General features: G+C 36.7%; 1 protein-coding gene across 3 annotated transcripts in view; it reads right to left on the reverse strand.

The window, feature by feature from the left end:
- Positions 1–14,863, reverse strand: part of KIF6 (kinesin family member 6) — a 376,916-nt gene that overhangs the window by 269,354 nt on the left and 92,699 nt on the right. The gene's annotated exons all lie outside the window — the stretch shown is intronic.

Consider the following 14,863-nt stretch of genomic DNA (forward strand, 5'->3'; position numbering starts at 1 on the left):
TGACATTTCAAACTGGTTCACTTACCAACTTAAACGTGATGAAAACTGAGGCATCTGTCATCCTTCTAGGAGTTATTCCCCTACTGAGTTTTCTCATCAAGGTGAATAAAAAATTTTCAAGAAGTCTTATAATAAAGATTTAGCTTGCCATTATTATTTTAATGCCTGTCAAATCCGTTTCTTGATCCTTTTTCATTTACAACATACCTTTCCTTCCATTACATCCTTTTAGTCGGAGCCTTAGATCTGGAATTACATTCCTCTATTACAACTACCTTAATGGGCATCCTGATGCCAACACCGTTTCCTCCCAGGTGAATCCTAATCCTGTTTCCAAAGTTGGCTTGTCAATACTCTCCCTAAAGTCCTTTCAGGACTTTCTGCAATGGAACAAAATTTGGCTAAACTCCTCATACTCTGCTTCACAGGCCTACAGAGTTGAGTCATAAAGTTACTAAAGAGAGTTCCTCTCTACCTCTTAAATTTTGCCCTCTTGATTTTCTTAAGAATTGTTAAGGAAAGGAAATCTTATTATTCACAAGTATTGCCAAAGAGTATCTCAGGTATCTTCACTTGTTTAAAACATTTGGAATTGATGACACTAAGTAAATGTTAGCATCATCCAGCACTACTTTTCCTTTAAAAGAAAAACCAGCAGATGGACATGTGTAATTTTCTTTTTTATAAAAACTTATTTAGAATATCTTAAAAAATGAAGATTTTGCAAGTATCATAATTTTTTTCATCTTTCCCTTTTGTAAGAAAGTTATCTGGACTTTCATATGTAATTTGTGAGCACTTAAAATCCTAATGGTAGGAAGAAAATGTAGCTCTACCAGCACATCTGTGACCAATATGTCACTAATAATGTCCTCCTTTGCCAAGTTTTAGACTCTTTTTTGTTTCCTTCAACAATACCAGCAAAAATGGAAAAAGATCTTTTCTCTTAATGAAAACAAGTGTCATTTATTTATTTTTCAACAAGACTCTTAAGTGAGCTTATTAAAAATGCTTGGAAAAGAGAAAGGCATTTGAATTGAATTGAATTGAAATGGATGAGTTGTATTCTATTTTTAAAAACTCCTTTTATTCCTTAAACTTTATTTCCACCCTGATTTTTCTGAAGTGCTCAAGAAGGTTTGGCTAAATTAAATCCCTAGAGACACAGAAGTAATGACTCTTCCTAAACCGACAGATTCTGGGGCTTATAGGTGAGAGAAGTTAAGTAATATTGGAAGATAAAGTAACAAAATAAGGGTGAGAGCCACTGACTTCATCTTTAATATCCCTTCTAGTAGACACGTGGAGAGGAAGTTTCTGATTTTTTATCTTTACTTTCCATCCTGTTCCACTTCATGCCCAAAGGGTAAAATTACTAATTTTCTTGTTTGTAAAACACCTGAAGACGCTGATGAGTCATATCTACTAATAGGTAAGGTCACGGAAAATTTTAAAAAGACTGTCTTTCCAGGGCAAGTTTATTTTCTACCTCCCTGACCATACAGTTGGTGGGTATACTAAGCCACACAACATTAACCACACAATAACTAAAGCTCAATTGGGGATTATGGGTCTCCCTAAACATTCCTAGGGTTTATATCATTACTGAATCAAAAAATGTATAAGTAATAGTAAGGACACCTAATACCTATATCTCTCACCATTACTTCACTGAAACAGGAGATGCAGAGAACAAGCAAGTATGGAATTCTAAGCATGCTCATTTATTAGATAACCTTATATGGGTCACTGATTTACGATTATATGTATATAGGATAATTACATGCATAAGGTAAAAAGTGTTAAATGTCATCAGTGATATTTGGCTAAGCTACTTGTTTCTTCTAAATCACCCAGAGCCTTTGATCTCCAATGTAGCTACTTCAGAACTATTACACTTCTACATTTACTTCCAGGTGCTTGTCCAGCTTTGTCACAAAACACACTTTGTACGTGCCCTTGGCGTTTCTTCGTAGAACTCTTGGCTATCTTTTGTAACCCATCCCTATACGTTAATATCAGGTGTTCCTCACTTTTTTCTGATTTCTTGACCATGGAGGTTTTGAAAAGTAAATAAAAAGGCAGGTTAGAGTTTTCTTTCACGGGCTTCCCCCTGCTTAGGGCTCATTTGTGGGCATGCTATAAAAGGGTCCACTTCTGGCATCCTTCTGGAATCTTTGAAACACAATCTTCCCTCACCAATCAGGGTCTCTTCTTGCCAGTTTTCAGATTCTTTTCTGATTTCTGCCCAATCCCTTGGGCATGATGCTTTGGACTTTCCCATATTGCCCTGCCTGCCCCCACTGAAAATCCTTTTTGCACTAAGTCTTGCAGCCAGTGCATCAGCCCCATCTATGTTCATGCCTTTGCTCATAGGAGCCCAGCCTGAGCCATGCCCTGGGCACTACGTCTATTGCCTGGGAGAGGTAGTTGTGGAATGAGAGTGTTTTAAATTCTACTGCCAGTGAAATGGTTTTTCAAAGTTGGAGGAAATAAGGACCATTACAAAAAGTTTCTCATCAAGTTCCTTCCTTTCCTGGCCCTTTCTTTCCCTCTGTCCCTCATGAATCAATAGCTATTTCCTGAATCCTTAATCTACCACTTGGTTCTGACTATAATTTTCATGGGCTTGAAAGAGGGCTTAATTAGAGTTTCTTAAATAAACATTATAATACCAAGATGGAAACCCCCAAACTATTTATTTGATTTTTTTTAACAGGCCTGTGAACAGCTTTCCCTACAAAATGTTTCTAAAATACTTAGATTTCCAGCGAAAAGTCACTGATAGTCTTCACTTGGATACCTAAGTGGAAAGTTCTGCTAAGTGTACTCGGCCTCTGCTTAATGATGGGGAAGAAGCAAGCTTTGTGTCTTCTCTGTAAACAGAGAATCTTTTCCATTTGGCCAAGTAGCTGGAATTTGTAGGCTCTTTTTAACTGACTGAAACACATACGAAGAGCAATAGGAAGGCTCTTGTTCTCAATAATGGAAGCTATCAATGAAAGAATCCTCCCCACCCCACACGCTACCTCCACATTTCAGCACCATCAACTTGCTGAACAGGAACTTCCCAGGCATTACTGCAAGGAACATGGTTTCTAACATTCATGTTATATATAAGTGTTGCCATGGTGATTTCTATTTTTTATCTATTTGCAAATGTCCCCTATGATGGTATAGGTCATGCACTACACAATGGCGCCATGTCTGAGGGGGTGCTATTCACATCATGGGTTTGTATAGTTATCACGACAAGTGTCTGTCATAAGGCAATGAAGAGTCTCCTAACAAAATCAGCATACTGCAACAGTTTTCCAATAGATGGCAGGGGTGCCTTTTAGTAAGTCACATAAAGGTGACTTGAGGTCATACAGACTAGAGGCCATTCTGTCTAGACACCTTGACCTAGAACAATGTCAAGAACAGGTGGGCCTCATGACAATGGGTGGGGGTTCACCAGGATCTTCTAAATAACTAGATATGTTTCACATGTTGTAAACACAGTCCCAACACAAGTCACTTAAATAAAGGGAACATTCACTTGTTTCTCAGTTCTCAATATCCTTTTATTTTCACCCCAACACATTTTCTCAGAAGCTCTTTATGGTGAAGGTTTAGGGAAAAGGAGAGATGTAAAGTTTTAGGAAAAGTATGTAAGGTGACCCCTCCTTTCTGCATTTAAACAATTTCAAAGGTAGATTTTCTTTAGATTGATTACAACTTTCTAAAAGTTTCTTTGGTTATAAAATATAAATACTTGAAATACGTTTCTTGGGAAAGTTTCATGAACCTGCAATACATTTTTGTGTTAGTGTTGACCTAGACAAAATGGGCTAAAAGCAATGGACATTTTCTCCATTATTGAGATATTTCGAAAGCTCTTTCTAGTAGCTTGAAAACCGTATCTTTTCTTTGTAGTTTGATTTAACATCATATCTTTTCACTGACAATGAAGAATATAGCTGATCACAGGACATTCATAAACTAAAAATAAAATCCTAAGCCCCTCAACCAACTGAATGGATCCCCTCTTGGCCAAGGGGACCCCAGAAAACCTGACAAACTGAATTCCCAGCCATGATAGGAAAGGAGGTTGGACACGCCTTGTTATGCGCCCTCCCTTTTGGAGTTTCAGCACAACTGACCAGCATTAATGTGAAAACAGATATCATAAGACTCACAGAACAAACTTTTTGTGGCAATAAGAAACCAAATTATAAACAAGACCCAAGGCCAGGCCAGACTAGTGTTAAGTCACACTCTACAAACCATAAAATCTAATTAAAAGGTTTTTAAAAATTAATCCAATATAATGTGGCTTGTTCTCCAACCTGACTCTGATGTAGCATCACAGCACAGACGCCCCGAGTCTCAACCTAAGCATTCCTTTGTAGTGACTTCAAGTCGTTAGACAAAGCTTAACTCTTTCAACCAACTGCCAACCAAAGAATCCCTAAAACCCAACTCTGACTTCTAAGTCCCTCCTTTGAGACGTTCTACCTTTTCAAACTGAACCAATGTATGCTTTCATGTGTTGATTTATGATTTTATAATTCCTGTCTTTCTGAAATGCACAAAACCAATCTGTAACCAGATTGCTCAAAATAAACCTTTTTATTTTATTTTTATTGGCTCAAAATAAATCTCTTTAAAATATTTTACAAAGTTTCCTTTTTCTGTTAATACGTTTTAGAAACTAAGTTAGTTAAGATAATCTGCAACCTACAACACCAAGTTCTAACTTTTATAAAAGAGGAAACACTAACAAATAAAATACTTTATCAGAAGAAGTCCAAACTCCTTCCAAATCAACAGAGTATACAAAAATTCACTTCTACTCTTTTGGGATATGAGTGGATGGAATGAAATAAGGGCTCTAAATGGATTTTTCCTCTCCATCAATGATTGTGTGGCTCATGATGCAGGTTGCCTGTATGGGATCTGTCCTCCCCTTCTCCCTATTAGGCTTTGATTTTGTTTAGGAAATTATTTAAAAACACTAGAATTTCCCAGACTCTCTTGCAACTAAGGCTGCCCATATCACAAAATTCTGGTCAGTGACAAGTAAGTGAAAGTCATTGGATGGAGCTTCCTGGACATGAGCAGCCTCAGGCAGCAGGTGCCTGTTTCCTTCCAGAAATGTGCACGAGGTGCTGGAGGTGAGGCAGCCATTTTGCATGATGACTAAAGCTGCCCACTAAGAATGGCTGTGCAGAATGACGGAAGGAAGCCCTGAAGGCATCCTGGAGCTTCCACAGCAGCCCTCCCTGCCTATTTTTAGAATCTTTAAGGTGCGGTGTTGTGGGAGAGGTGAGGCTTGGGGTATGGCAAGGAACAGACTATTTGGTTAAGCCATTGTAAATTAGGCTGCTATTACCTGCAGTTGTTAATTTACTAACACAAATGTCTAATACTGTTGACTGAAGAATTCTTCCCTCTACCTACATTAAATGATAACATTGTATAGAATACGATTCTGGTTTAATCTGTTTGCTTTTCTTCATCCGTTTAATTTAGAAGTAGTATAACATTATTTTATTATTAGAATTTTTAGTTAATTTGAATAGATAGTGTCACTAATTTTCTCTCACTTCTTTACTTTATGAAAATTTATTTGTTCTTCTCGGTTGTCTATCCTTTCAGATAAACTCTGGAATCATATATATATGTTTTCTAAAGCCTCTGTGATTTTGTTCGGAATTTCATTGAACCTATGCATTAATATGAGAATACCCCTTTAAGGTATTCATACTGCACACTCAGAAACAGATTAATAACTATCTATTTTCAAGTCTTCTTTTACTTTCACAGAAAAATGTACTATCTTGTTCACAAAGTTCTCGAACATTTCCTGAGCCTTTTACCTTCTTTTGCTATTGTAAAAGAGATCTATTTAGCCATTATTTTTCTAAATGGATTATTCCTAGGGCTTGCTGCTTAGATCGAGTTAGATAAATACTAATAGATAATAGTTGGCCAGTTGGTCTGAATACCATCAGGCTTATCTCTGTTTCATAATAACTAACTTTCATTTTGTAGAACATCTTCAACTACCTTATAATTCAGTGTAAAAACACAAAGTCAGTTATAATTAACTGTGGAATCACACCTAGGCTAACTGCTATGGAAGTTCCAGAGCAGGGAGATTAATATACTGCTTGTGACCTTCATCACCTGGCCCAGATAACTCCTCCAGCCATCTGACATAATCTCTCCACTTCCCTCACCTAGACTTCATTCTAAAGGCTCTTCCCATGTGTCCCTTCTCTCAGGCCAGCTCAGCGCTGCTCCCACCTCAGCAGCACTGTCAGCTCTTGGCTCAGTCAGAACTTGCCATACGTCAGTAAAATTAGGAAACCATTGAAGGTTGTGGGAGCAGAGACAGGGGTGTTAAAAGGTGCCTGAGTAGGTAGTAACGGGAAACAACTGGCTGAAGTGGGCTCCTTTTATGAGACAACTGCAGCTCTAAATCATGTGTATGCTCTTTTCCCATGTACATACATTATTAGCGGGATAGTCGAGTGCGGTGCAGAAGTCTCTTTAGGTGTTTCATGTGTATACCCCATTTTCCAACTAAATAGTAAGTTAATTGAAGAGATGAATACAGATTAAATTCTTTATAATGCACTCAAAAGAGCTAATTGAGATTCTTGCAATATGGTAAATTGTTGGTATACATGGTATTAACACTCTCAAAAGGTTGTAATAATTTTTTCTCTATCAGTTGAGCTATAATAGACGTTATTTCTAAACCCTGTACATTTTTCTAAAGAACAGAATATAGTGATCAAGCAAGCTTAGAATCATTCAAAGCTGTTTTAAATAATCCTAAGGTTTTGCTCTATATACTGAAAATTGAGAATAGATTCTGAAAATGATGTACTATCAGAATAAATCAATTCATAACGCAGTCCTGGAGACTAACAGGACAATATGTCAAAGCAAGACAAATCCATACTAATACACAGTTTAGAATGTGTATTTCACCTCTTAATGGCTGAAGAAAGTGTCTGTATTTGTTTATACACAAAGCACAAGGAAAATGGAATAGATTGAGGTGACAGTGTTTTTCCTGTCATTAATTCATGTCACTAAAAGCTCTAAATATCACAAATATATTCCTATATTCCAGATATACGAGTGAAAACACTGAAACTGTTTCTTCCCATCCTTCCACGCATCACTTATTAGGCAATGGTTGGTGAAAGCTAACATTTCTATTATATGGACTAAATGTTTGTGTCCCCTCCAAATTCATATGTGGAAGCCCTAACTTCCAATGTGATGATATTTAGAGGTGGAGCTTTTGGGAGGTAATTCGGTTTAAATTAGGTCATGAGGGTGGAGTCCCAATCCCATGATTGTATTAGTATCCTTATAACAAGAGCTCTCTCTCTCTTTCTCTCCCCACCAGGCAAGAAGGCAACAGTCTGCAAGCCAGGAAGAGAGCCCTCACCAAACACCAAATTTGCCAGTACCTTGATCTTGGACTTCCCAGCCTCCAGAACTGTGAGAAGTAAGTGTCTGTTGTTTAAGCTACCCAGTCTATGGTATTTTGTTATGGCAACCCAAGCTGACTAAGACAACCTCCTAATTGTCTAAGACATTTCTGATATTGAGAACAATCTCCTTCAATTGGCTATTGAGAGTAGAGGAAGCCAGCTTTCCCCCTTGTTATTATTCTAGTAGGTTGGGCTAGGCTTTGTGTGGAATTATGTCATTTTCGGGCTACAGGGGCTTTCTATTCCTTCATCATGATTACTGGCAATGTTTCAGTTCTCAACGTACACAGTCCCTGGCCAAGACATAGAGTAGGGCTTAACATCACTGGTCACTGGTTACTCATATCATCCTACAGGAAAGCACCCCCAACTCCTCAAGAGGCTGCCATTCCAGCTATGTTAGTAATTAACTCAGTTTAAAAAAAGACTGGAGTTAGCTTTAACTTTGAGATCTATGCTTATAGGCCTAGGAGTCCCCTCAAATCCCCATAGGAGCCAGAAAAAAATAACACAAATGAAACATGTAATGCAAAAGGTAGTAGTAAGAACTGAAGGATGCATGCCTCATCTAAAAGCACTAAGTAAAAAATTCTTAAACACAAAATGTGTAGGCCAAACAAAACAGGTTTAGGGCTGACGCAAGGAGGGTCCAAAGTGTATGGGGGAGAACTGGCTTCCAAAAGGATAGAGGTTCTGAGACTAGAGGAAAGTAGGTAAGTGAGAAAAAGGGTGACAGGCAGGAAGCTGAGGAAATTCATGTTTGACAGTTTCCATATTCTTTCTGAGATAGGGATACAACTGGCTTCAAAGAGATTTGGGGCAGGGAGTAGTTTACCAAAGAGATGAACATCTGGTATAATCATTGTAAGGATGGGAACAAAAAGCACTGGGCACATGAATGTGTTGCTCAGTAGGGTGAGGGCCCAGCTGAGGTTGGAGACCATAATGTGGTGGAACCTACTCCAGTCTTCTCTGAACCCCCAGGTTGAAATCAGTCTCCCCTCTTCTGCCACCACAGAATCCAGGGCATCTTGTCACTTACTATGCACAACTGAAATGATCAGTTTATGAGTCTGTTCTATTAGAACCACAGCCCTTTGAGGCCAAGAACATTTACTTTCAGACCTTTGCAGAGAGTCTGACATGCACCAGATGGGGCTGAAATGGAGAAGCTTTGGCTCACCCAGACTGACACAAGTGGCTCCAGAGGCCTAAAGAAACCTAGAAACCACAGTCTGCTTCAGGTGGAATACTGGGATGTGACACGGAACTCTTAGGAAAGAACACCAGCACCCCCAGCTCTGATGTTTAATGGAACAGGGTTAACATCCTGGTTCTATCTCTTAGCAGACATGAAATCCTGGGGAAACATCACACAATCTCTGTGACCCTCAGTTTTGTCAACCATAAAACATGGATTATAATACCTACTTCCTTAAATGAGATAATGTATGCACAGTCCTTAGCATACAAACTGGCATAAAATAAGTGCTCAATAAATACTGGTTCACTATCCTCTTTGGAGAGATTTTCCTGGTATTTCAAAAAAAAACTTCCCCTAGGTGGATGAGGGAAGGGATTAAGGCAAACCTCCAGCATTAGAATCACCTGGGATGTTTATTTAAACATATGTGAATTTTCTAGGGGTGGAAGCCAGGAATTAGCATTTTTAACAATCATCCCAGGTGATTCTTACACTTAGTTAAACTTCAAGCCACTGGATTATGATGCCTTCCAATTTTCTTCCTTTGTTTTTTACTCCTGCTGCCACCTTAGCAGTCCTAGTAACTTCCCACAATGCTCTGACTCTTGTCTACCTCATTCCAGTCCTACACACTACTAACTGATTTTTCTTCCTAAAAGGCGGTTCCAATTATGCTATGTCCTGGAATCAAAATCTCCAAGGGCCACACCTTGCCTGCCAAATCCTTGCATTTATACCTTGCCAGTCTTAATGCTCCTGCCTACTAACTTACTGGGTTCCAGTCAAACAGGTCTACTAACTGTCACAGAACAAGCCCTATGCCTCAACTTCTCTATCTTTGTTTCCACACAAAAGCCACACTCCACTGCCCCAAGTCCTACCCCTTCCCTCAAGGATGATTTCATCTGCCATCTTCCCTGTGAATCTTTGCCTGGTCTCTTGCATTGATGTGATCTCTTTCTCCTGTGAGCTCTTGTCATTTTTTCTGGCTCTCTTACAACGTTTTTCACATTCCACCTTATGCTATTTTATACTAGCTTTATCCTCTCTGCTATGAGTTCCAGGGAAACAGGGACTACGTTAGCAAACATGGTGCCTAGCACAATGGCTGGAACAAAGTTGGGTCTCAACAAATGTTTGCTGAGTATATGAATGAATTCACGTGTCTGGACTGTAAGCCATGAGAGCAGAGACTGTGCATTAATTTTTTTGTAACTCCTGCATCACTTAGCAGTGTTTTCTACCCAGTAGATGTTAGAAATGTGGTGACTTAAATTTAACATTTGGTGACTTTTTCCCCTTTGATGACAAATTATTCAAAAAATACAACACAGCCAAGATTTCAATACTGAATGCTGGAGTTTACTGGTTCCTTTTTATAGTAATAACCATGACAATCGTTAGAATCTGAAATGGAATATGCTTCCCTATTTAGGAATACTAAAATTATACTAAAGTAAGGTGACTATTTTCTCTACAGCTGAGACCAACAGTTATCCTGTTTTACTTCATGAGACAAACTTAGATTCTAACTATATTCCTTTTATAGCATGTGACATAAGAAGCTTTCAAAAATAGAATTTCTATTTTTCATTTGAAATACTAAAAAATTTCCAAATACAGAATAGGTTTAATACACATATGTGTGTATATGCATATGTATGTCTATATACAAATATATAGCCAATTACTTTTTAAATTAAACCTTTTGAGATTATTGTAGATTCACATACAGCTATAAGAAATAATTCAGGGAAATCTCATATACCCATTGCCCAGTTTTTCCCAATGGTAACATCTTGCAAAACTATAGTATTAAAATATCACAACCAGGACATTGGCAATCCAATCCACCAATCTAATTCAGATTTTTCCAGTTTTGCTTGTACTCATTTATGTGTATGTGTGTGTGTGTGTGTGTGTATACATTTTAGTTCTACGCAATTTTCCCAGGTTTGCTTGTATTCACTTGCATGTGTTTGTGTGTACATTTAATATTTAATTATATGCAATTTCCCCAATTTTGCTTATGTTCTCTTGTGTGTGTCTGTGTGTGCATTTAGTTCTATGTAATTTTATCATATGGGTAGCTTTGTGTATCCAGAGCCACAGTGAAGACACAGAACACTGCATCATCACAAAGATCCTTTGTGTTGACCTTGTCCAACCATTCCCCTGCCCTCCCTAACTCTGTATCCACTAATCTGTTCACCAATTGGAATCATACAGCATGTAAACCTTTCGGGATTGGCTTTTTTTACTCAAGATATTTCCCTGGAGATTCATCCAAGTTGTTAATTGTCTCAATAGTTCATTCCTTTTTGTTGTCACCTTATTAACTAAAGCCTATAGTTTACATCAGGGTTCATTCTTTGTATTGTAAATTCTGTGGGTTTTGACAAATGTATTATATCATGTGCCCACCATTACAGTATCATATAGAACAGTTTCACCACCCAGAAACCCCGTGCTTCACCTATTTATTCTTCTACTCCTCCCCCTCAACCTCTGACAATCACTGATCATTTCATTGTCTCTATAGTTTTGCCTTTTCCAGAATGCCATATAGTTTGAATCATACAGTATGTAGACTTTCATGGTAACTTTTGCACTTAGCAATATGCATTTACATTTTCTCCATGTCTTTTTGTGGCTTAATAGCTAATTTCTTTTCATTGCCAAATAATATTCCCTTGTATGGATGTACTATAGTTTATCTGTTAACCTATTGATGAACATCTTGGTTCCTTCCAATTTTCAGCAATTATGAATAAGACTGCTATATGTATTTGTGGGAAGGTTTTTGTGTAGACATAAGTTTTCAACTCATTTCGGTAAAAGCCTAGGAGTGCAGTTGCTGGATCATATGGTAAAAGTATGTTTAATTTTCTAAGAAACTGCCAATTTGTCTTCCAAAGTGGTGGGATCATTCTGCATTCCCACCAGCAATGAATAGGAGTTCCTGTTGCTCCACATCCTTGCCAGCATTTGGTGTTAGTATTTTAGATTTTAGCCAGTCTAATTTGTATGTAGTGGTATATCACTGTTTTAATTTGCAATTCCCTAATGACAGGTGATGTTGAGCTTCTTTTCATACGCTATTTGCCATATGTGTATCTTCTTCAGCAAAGTGGCTATTCAGATCTTTTGCCCATTTTAAAAATTGGGGCATTTATTTTCTTATTGTTGAGTTTTTAAAATTCTTTGCATATTTCAGATATAAAAATTCTTTGTATATTTGTATCTTTATCAGATATGTGTTTGATAATTAATTTCTTCTAGCCTGTGACTTGCCTTTTCATTTTCTTAACAGTGTCTTTCACAGAACAGAAGTTTTAATTGTAATAAATTTCAACCTATAAATTTTTATTTCACTGGTCATGCTTTTGGTGTTGCATCTAAAAACTCATTGGCAAACCCAAGGCCATCTGGATTTTCTCCTGTGTTATCTTCTAGAAGACTTATAGTTTTGCATGGTACATTCTGGTCTATGACTCATTTCAAGTTAATTTTGTGAAAGGTGTAAGGTCTATGTCTAGATTCACTTTTTTCATGTGTGCATATCCAGTTGCTTCAGTACTATTTATAAAAAAGACTACCCCCTTTCCACTGAATTGCCTTTGCTTCTTTGTCAAAAATCAGTTGACTATATTTTTAAGGGTCTATTTCTGGGCTCTCTATTCTGTCCCATTGATATATTTGTCAGTTCTCTTGCCATTACCATACTGCCTTAATTACCGTCTTTATAGTATGTCTTGAAGTTGGGTGATGTCAGTCTTTTGACTTTGTTCTTCTTCTGTATTGTATTGGTTATTATGGATATTTTGCCTTTCCTGTAAAATTTATAGTCATTTTATTGATATCTACAAGATAATTTACTAGGAATTTGCTTTAGATTAAATTGATCTATACTTTATCTACAAATCAAGTGAGAAAGAACTGACAACTTAACAATATGGAGTCTTCTTATCCATGAACATGGAATATCTTTTTATTTAAACATTCTTTGATTTATCAGCTTTGCAGTTTTCCTCATATAGATCTTGTACATATCTTGTCAGATTTATACATAAGTATTTCATTTTTTGATGCTAATGTAGGCAGTATTGTGTTTTACATTTTAAATTCCAATTATTTATTGTTGGTATATAGGAAAACAATTGAGTTTTGTACATTAACCTTATATTCTGCAACCGTGCCATAATCACTTATGAGCTCCAGGAATTTGTCAATTCTTTGAGATGTTCTACATAGATAATTATATCATCTGTCAACAAAGACAGTTGTATTTCTTTCTTCCCAATAACTTTAATTTCTTTTTCCTGTATTATTGAAATTGGCTAGGACTTCCAGTACAATGTTGAATCAGAGTGGTGAGAGGGACATACTTGCCTTGTTCTTGATCTTGGGAGAAAGCATCTAGCTTCTCATCATTGTATATAATGTTACCTACAGGCATTTTATAAATATTCTTTATCAAGTTGAGAACGCTTCCTCCATTTCTAGTTTCCTGAGAGTATTTATCATGAGAGGATGTTGGATTTTGTCAAATATTTTTTCTGCACCTATTGATATGATAATATGATTTTTATTCTTTAGACTGTTCATGCCATGGACTACATTAATTGATTTTTGAATGTTGAACTAGTCTTGCATACCTTAAATAAGTCTCACTTGGCTGTAGTATATAATTTTTTATATATTTTTGAATATAATTTGCTAATATTTTATTTAGGATTTTTGCATGTGTGGTCACAAGAGATATTAGTCTGTAGTTTTCCTTTCCTGTAATGCATTTGTCTGCTTTTGGTGTTTGGATAATGCTGGGATCACTGGATGTGTTAGAACATGTTACCTCTGCTTTTTTTTCAGAAGAGATTGCAAATTCTTTGGGATATTTTAGTAGACAATACGTATGTCTTTTCTTGTTTTTCTTTTACTGAAGTGACTAGTATTTCCATACTATATTGAAAAAGAGTGGTGAGAGTAGACATTGTTGCATTGTTTCTGATCTTAGGAGGAAAACATTCAGTCTTTCACCATTACACATTTGTTAGCTGTAGGATTTTGTAGATGCTCTTTAACAAACTGAGGTGATTCTCCTTATTTCTAACTTGTTTAGATTTCTATCAAGAATGAGTGTTAAATACTATTTCTGAGCTTCATATAATTTTTCTTCTTTAGCCTGTGGATTACATTGATTGCTTTTCAAATGTTGAACTAGCTTTGCAATCTATAATTAATCTCACTTGGTCATGATATAGTATTGATTTTATACATTTGTGGATTCAATTGCCAATATTTTGTTGAGGATTTTTGAGCCTATGTTCGTGAGAGATACCAGTCTGTAGTTTTTTGTTTTTTTTTTTTTTTTTTTTTGTACAATCTTTGCCTGGTTTTGGTATCAGGGCAATACTAGACTCATAGAATAACCTGGGAATTGTTCTCTCTTCTATTTCCTGAAAGAGATTATGTAAAATTGGTGTTAATTCTTCTTTAAATATTTGGTAGAATTTTCCAGTGAAACTATCTAGGCCTAAGGACTTCATTTTATGAAACTTATAAAATCATGAATTCAACTTCTATAACAGTTATTGAACTATTCAATTATGTATTTCATCTTGGTTAAGTTTGGTTTAATCACCTTTGATTGTTAATTTAGATGTCAGTATTTCTCACATTTACTAAACAAATGACTATAGCAACATTTGTAAAAAGCAAATGACTTTAGTTTAGTGCCCTGACATAATATATACAAAATCCACAGACAGTTTTATAGGCAAAAGTTCTGCAAGAGCAGGCAAGTGGTACATCTTAGAATGTAAAAGAAAAAAAAACAGAAAAGGCAGAGTGTATGTGAAAAGAGCGTCTCGCAGGTGATATTTGGGGATACTGTGTCACTCAGTGGTAAGGAAGCTGTTACTGATGGTTATTATTGTGCAGCACCAACATGACCCTGAGTTGATTTTATATAGTTAAGCCTTGTATAAGAATGCAAAAGAGATAAAATGGGTATATTGCCATTGTCCCTCAAATGGATGACTACGAGTGGGGACCAAGGTCAACAGACATTTTGCCTACTATGTTTAGAAGGCATTCAAAGTGTTTGAGACATTTCAGCTCACAACAATGAAATCAGTCAATAAGAGAGCTAGAA

This window comes from Nomascus leucogenys, chromosome 17 (genome assembly GCF_006542625.1).
Source record: "Nomascus leucogenys isolate Asia chromosome 17, Asia_NLE_v1, whole genome shotgun sequence".
Taxonomy (NCBI): Eukaryota; Metazoa; Chordata; class Mammalia; order Primates; family Hylobatidae; genus Nomascus; species Nomascus leucogenys.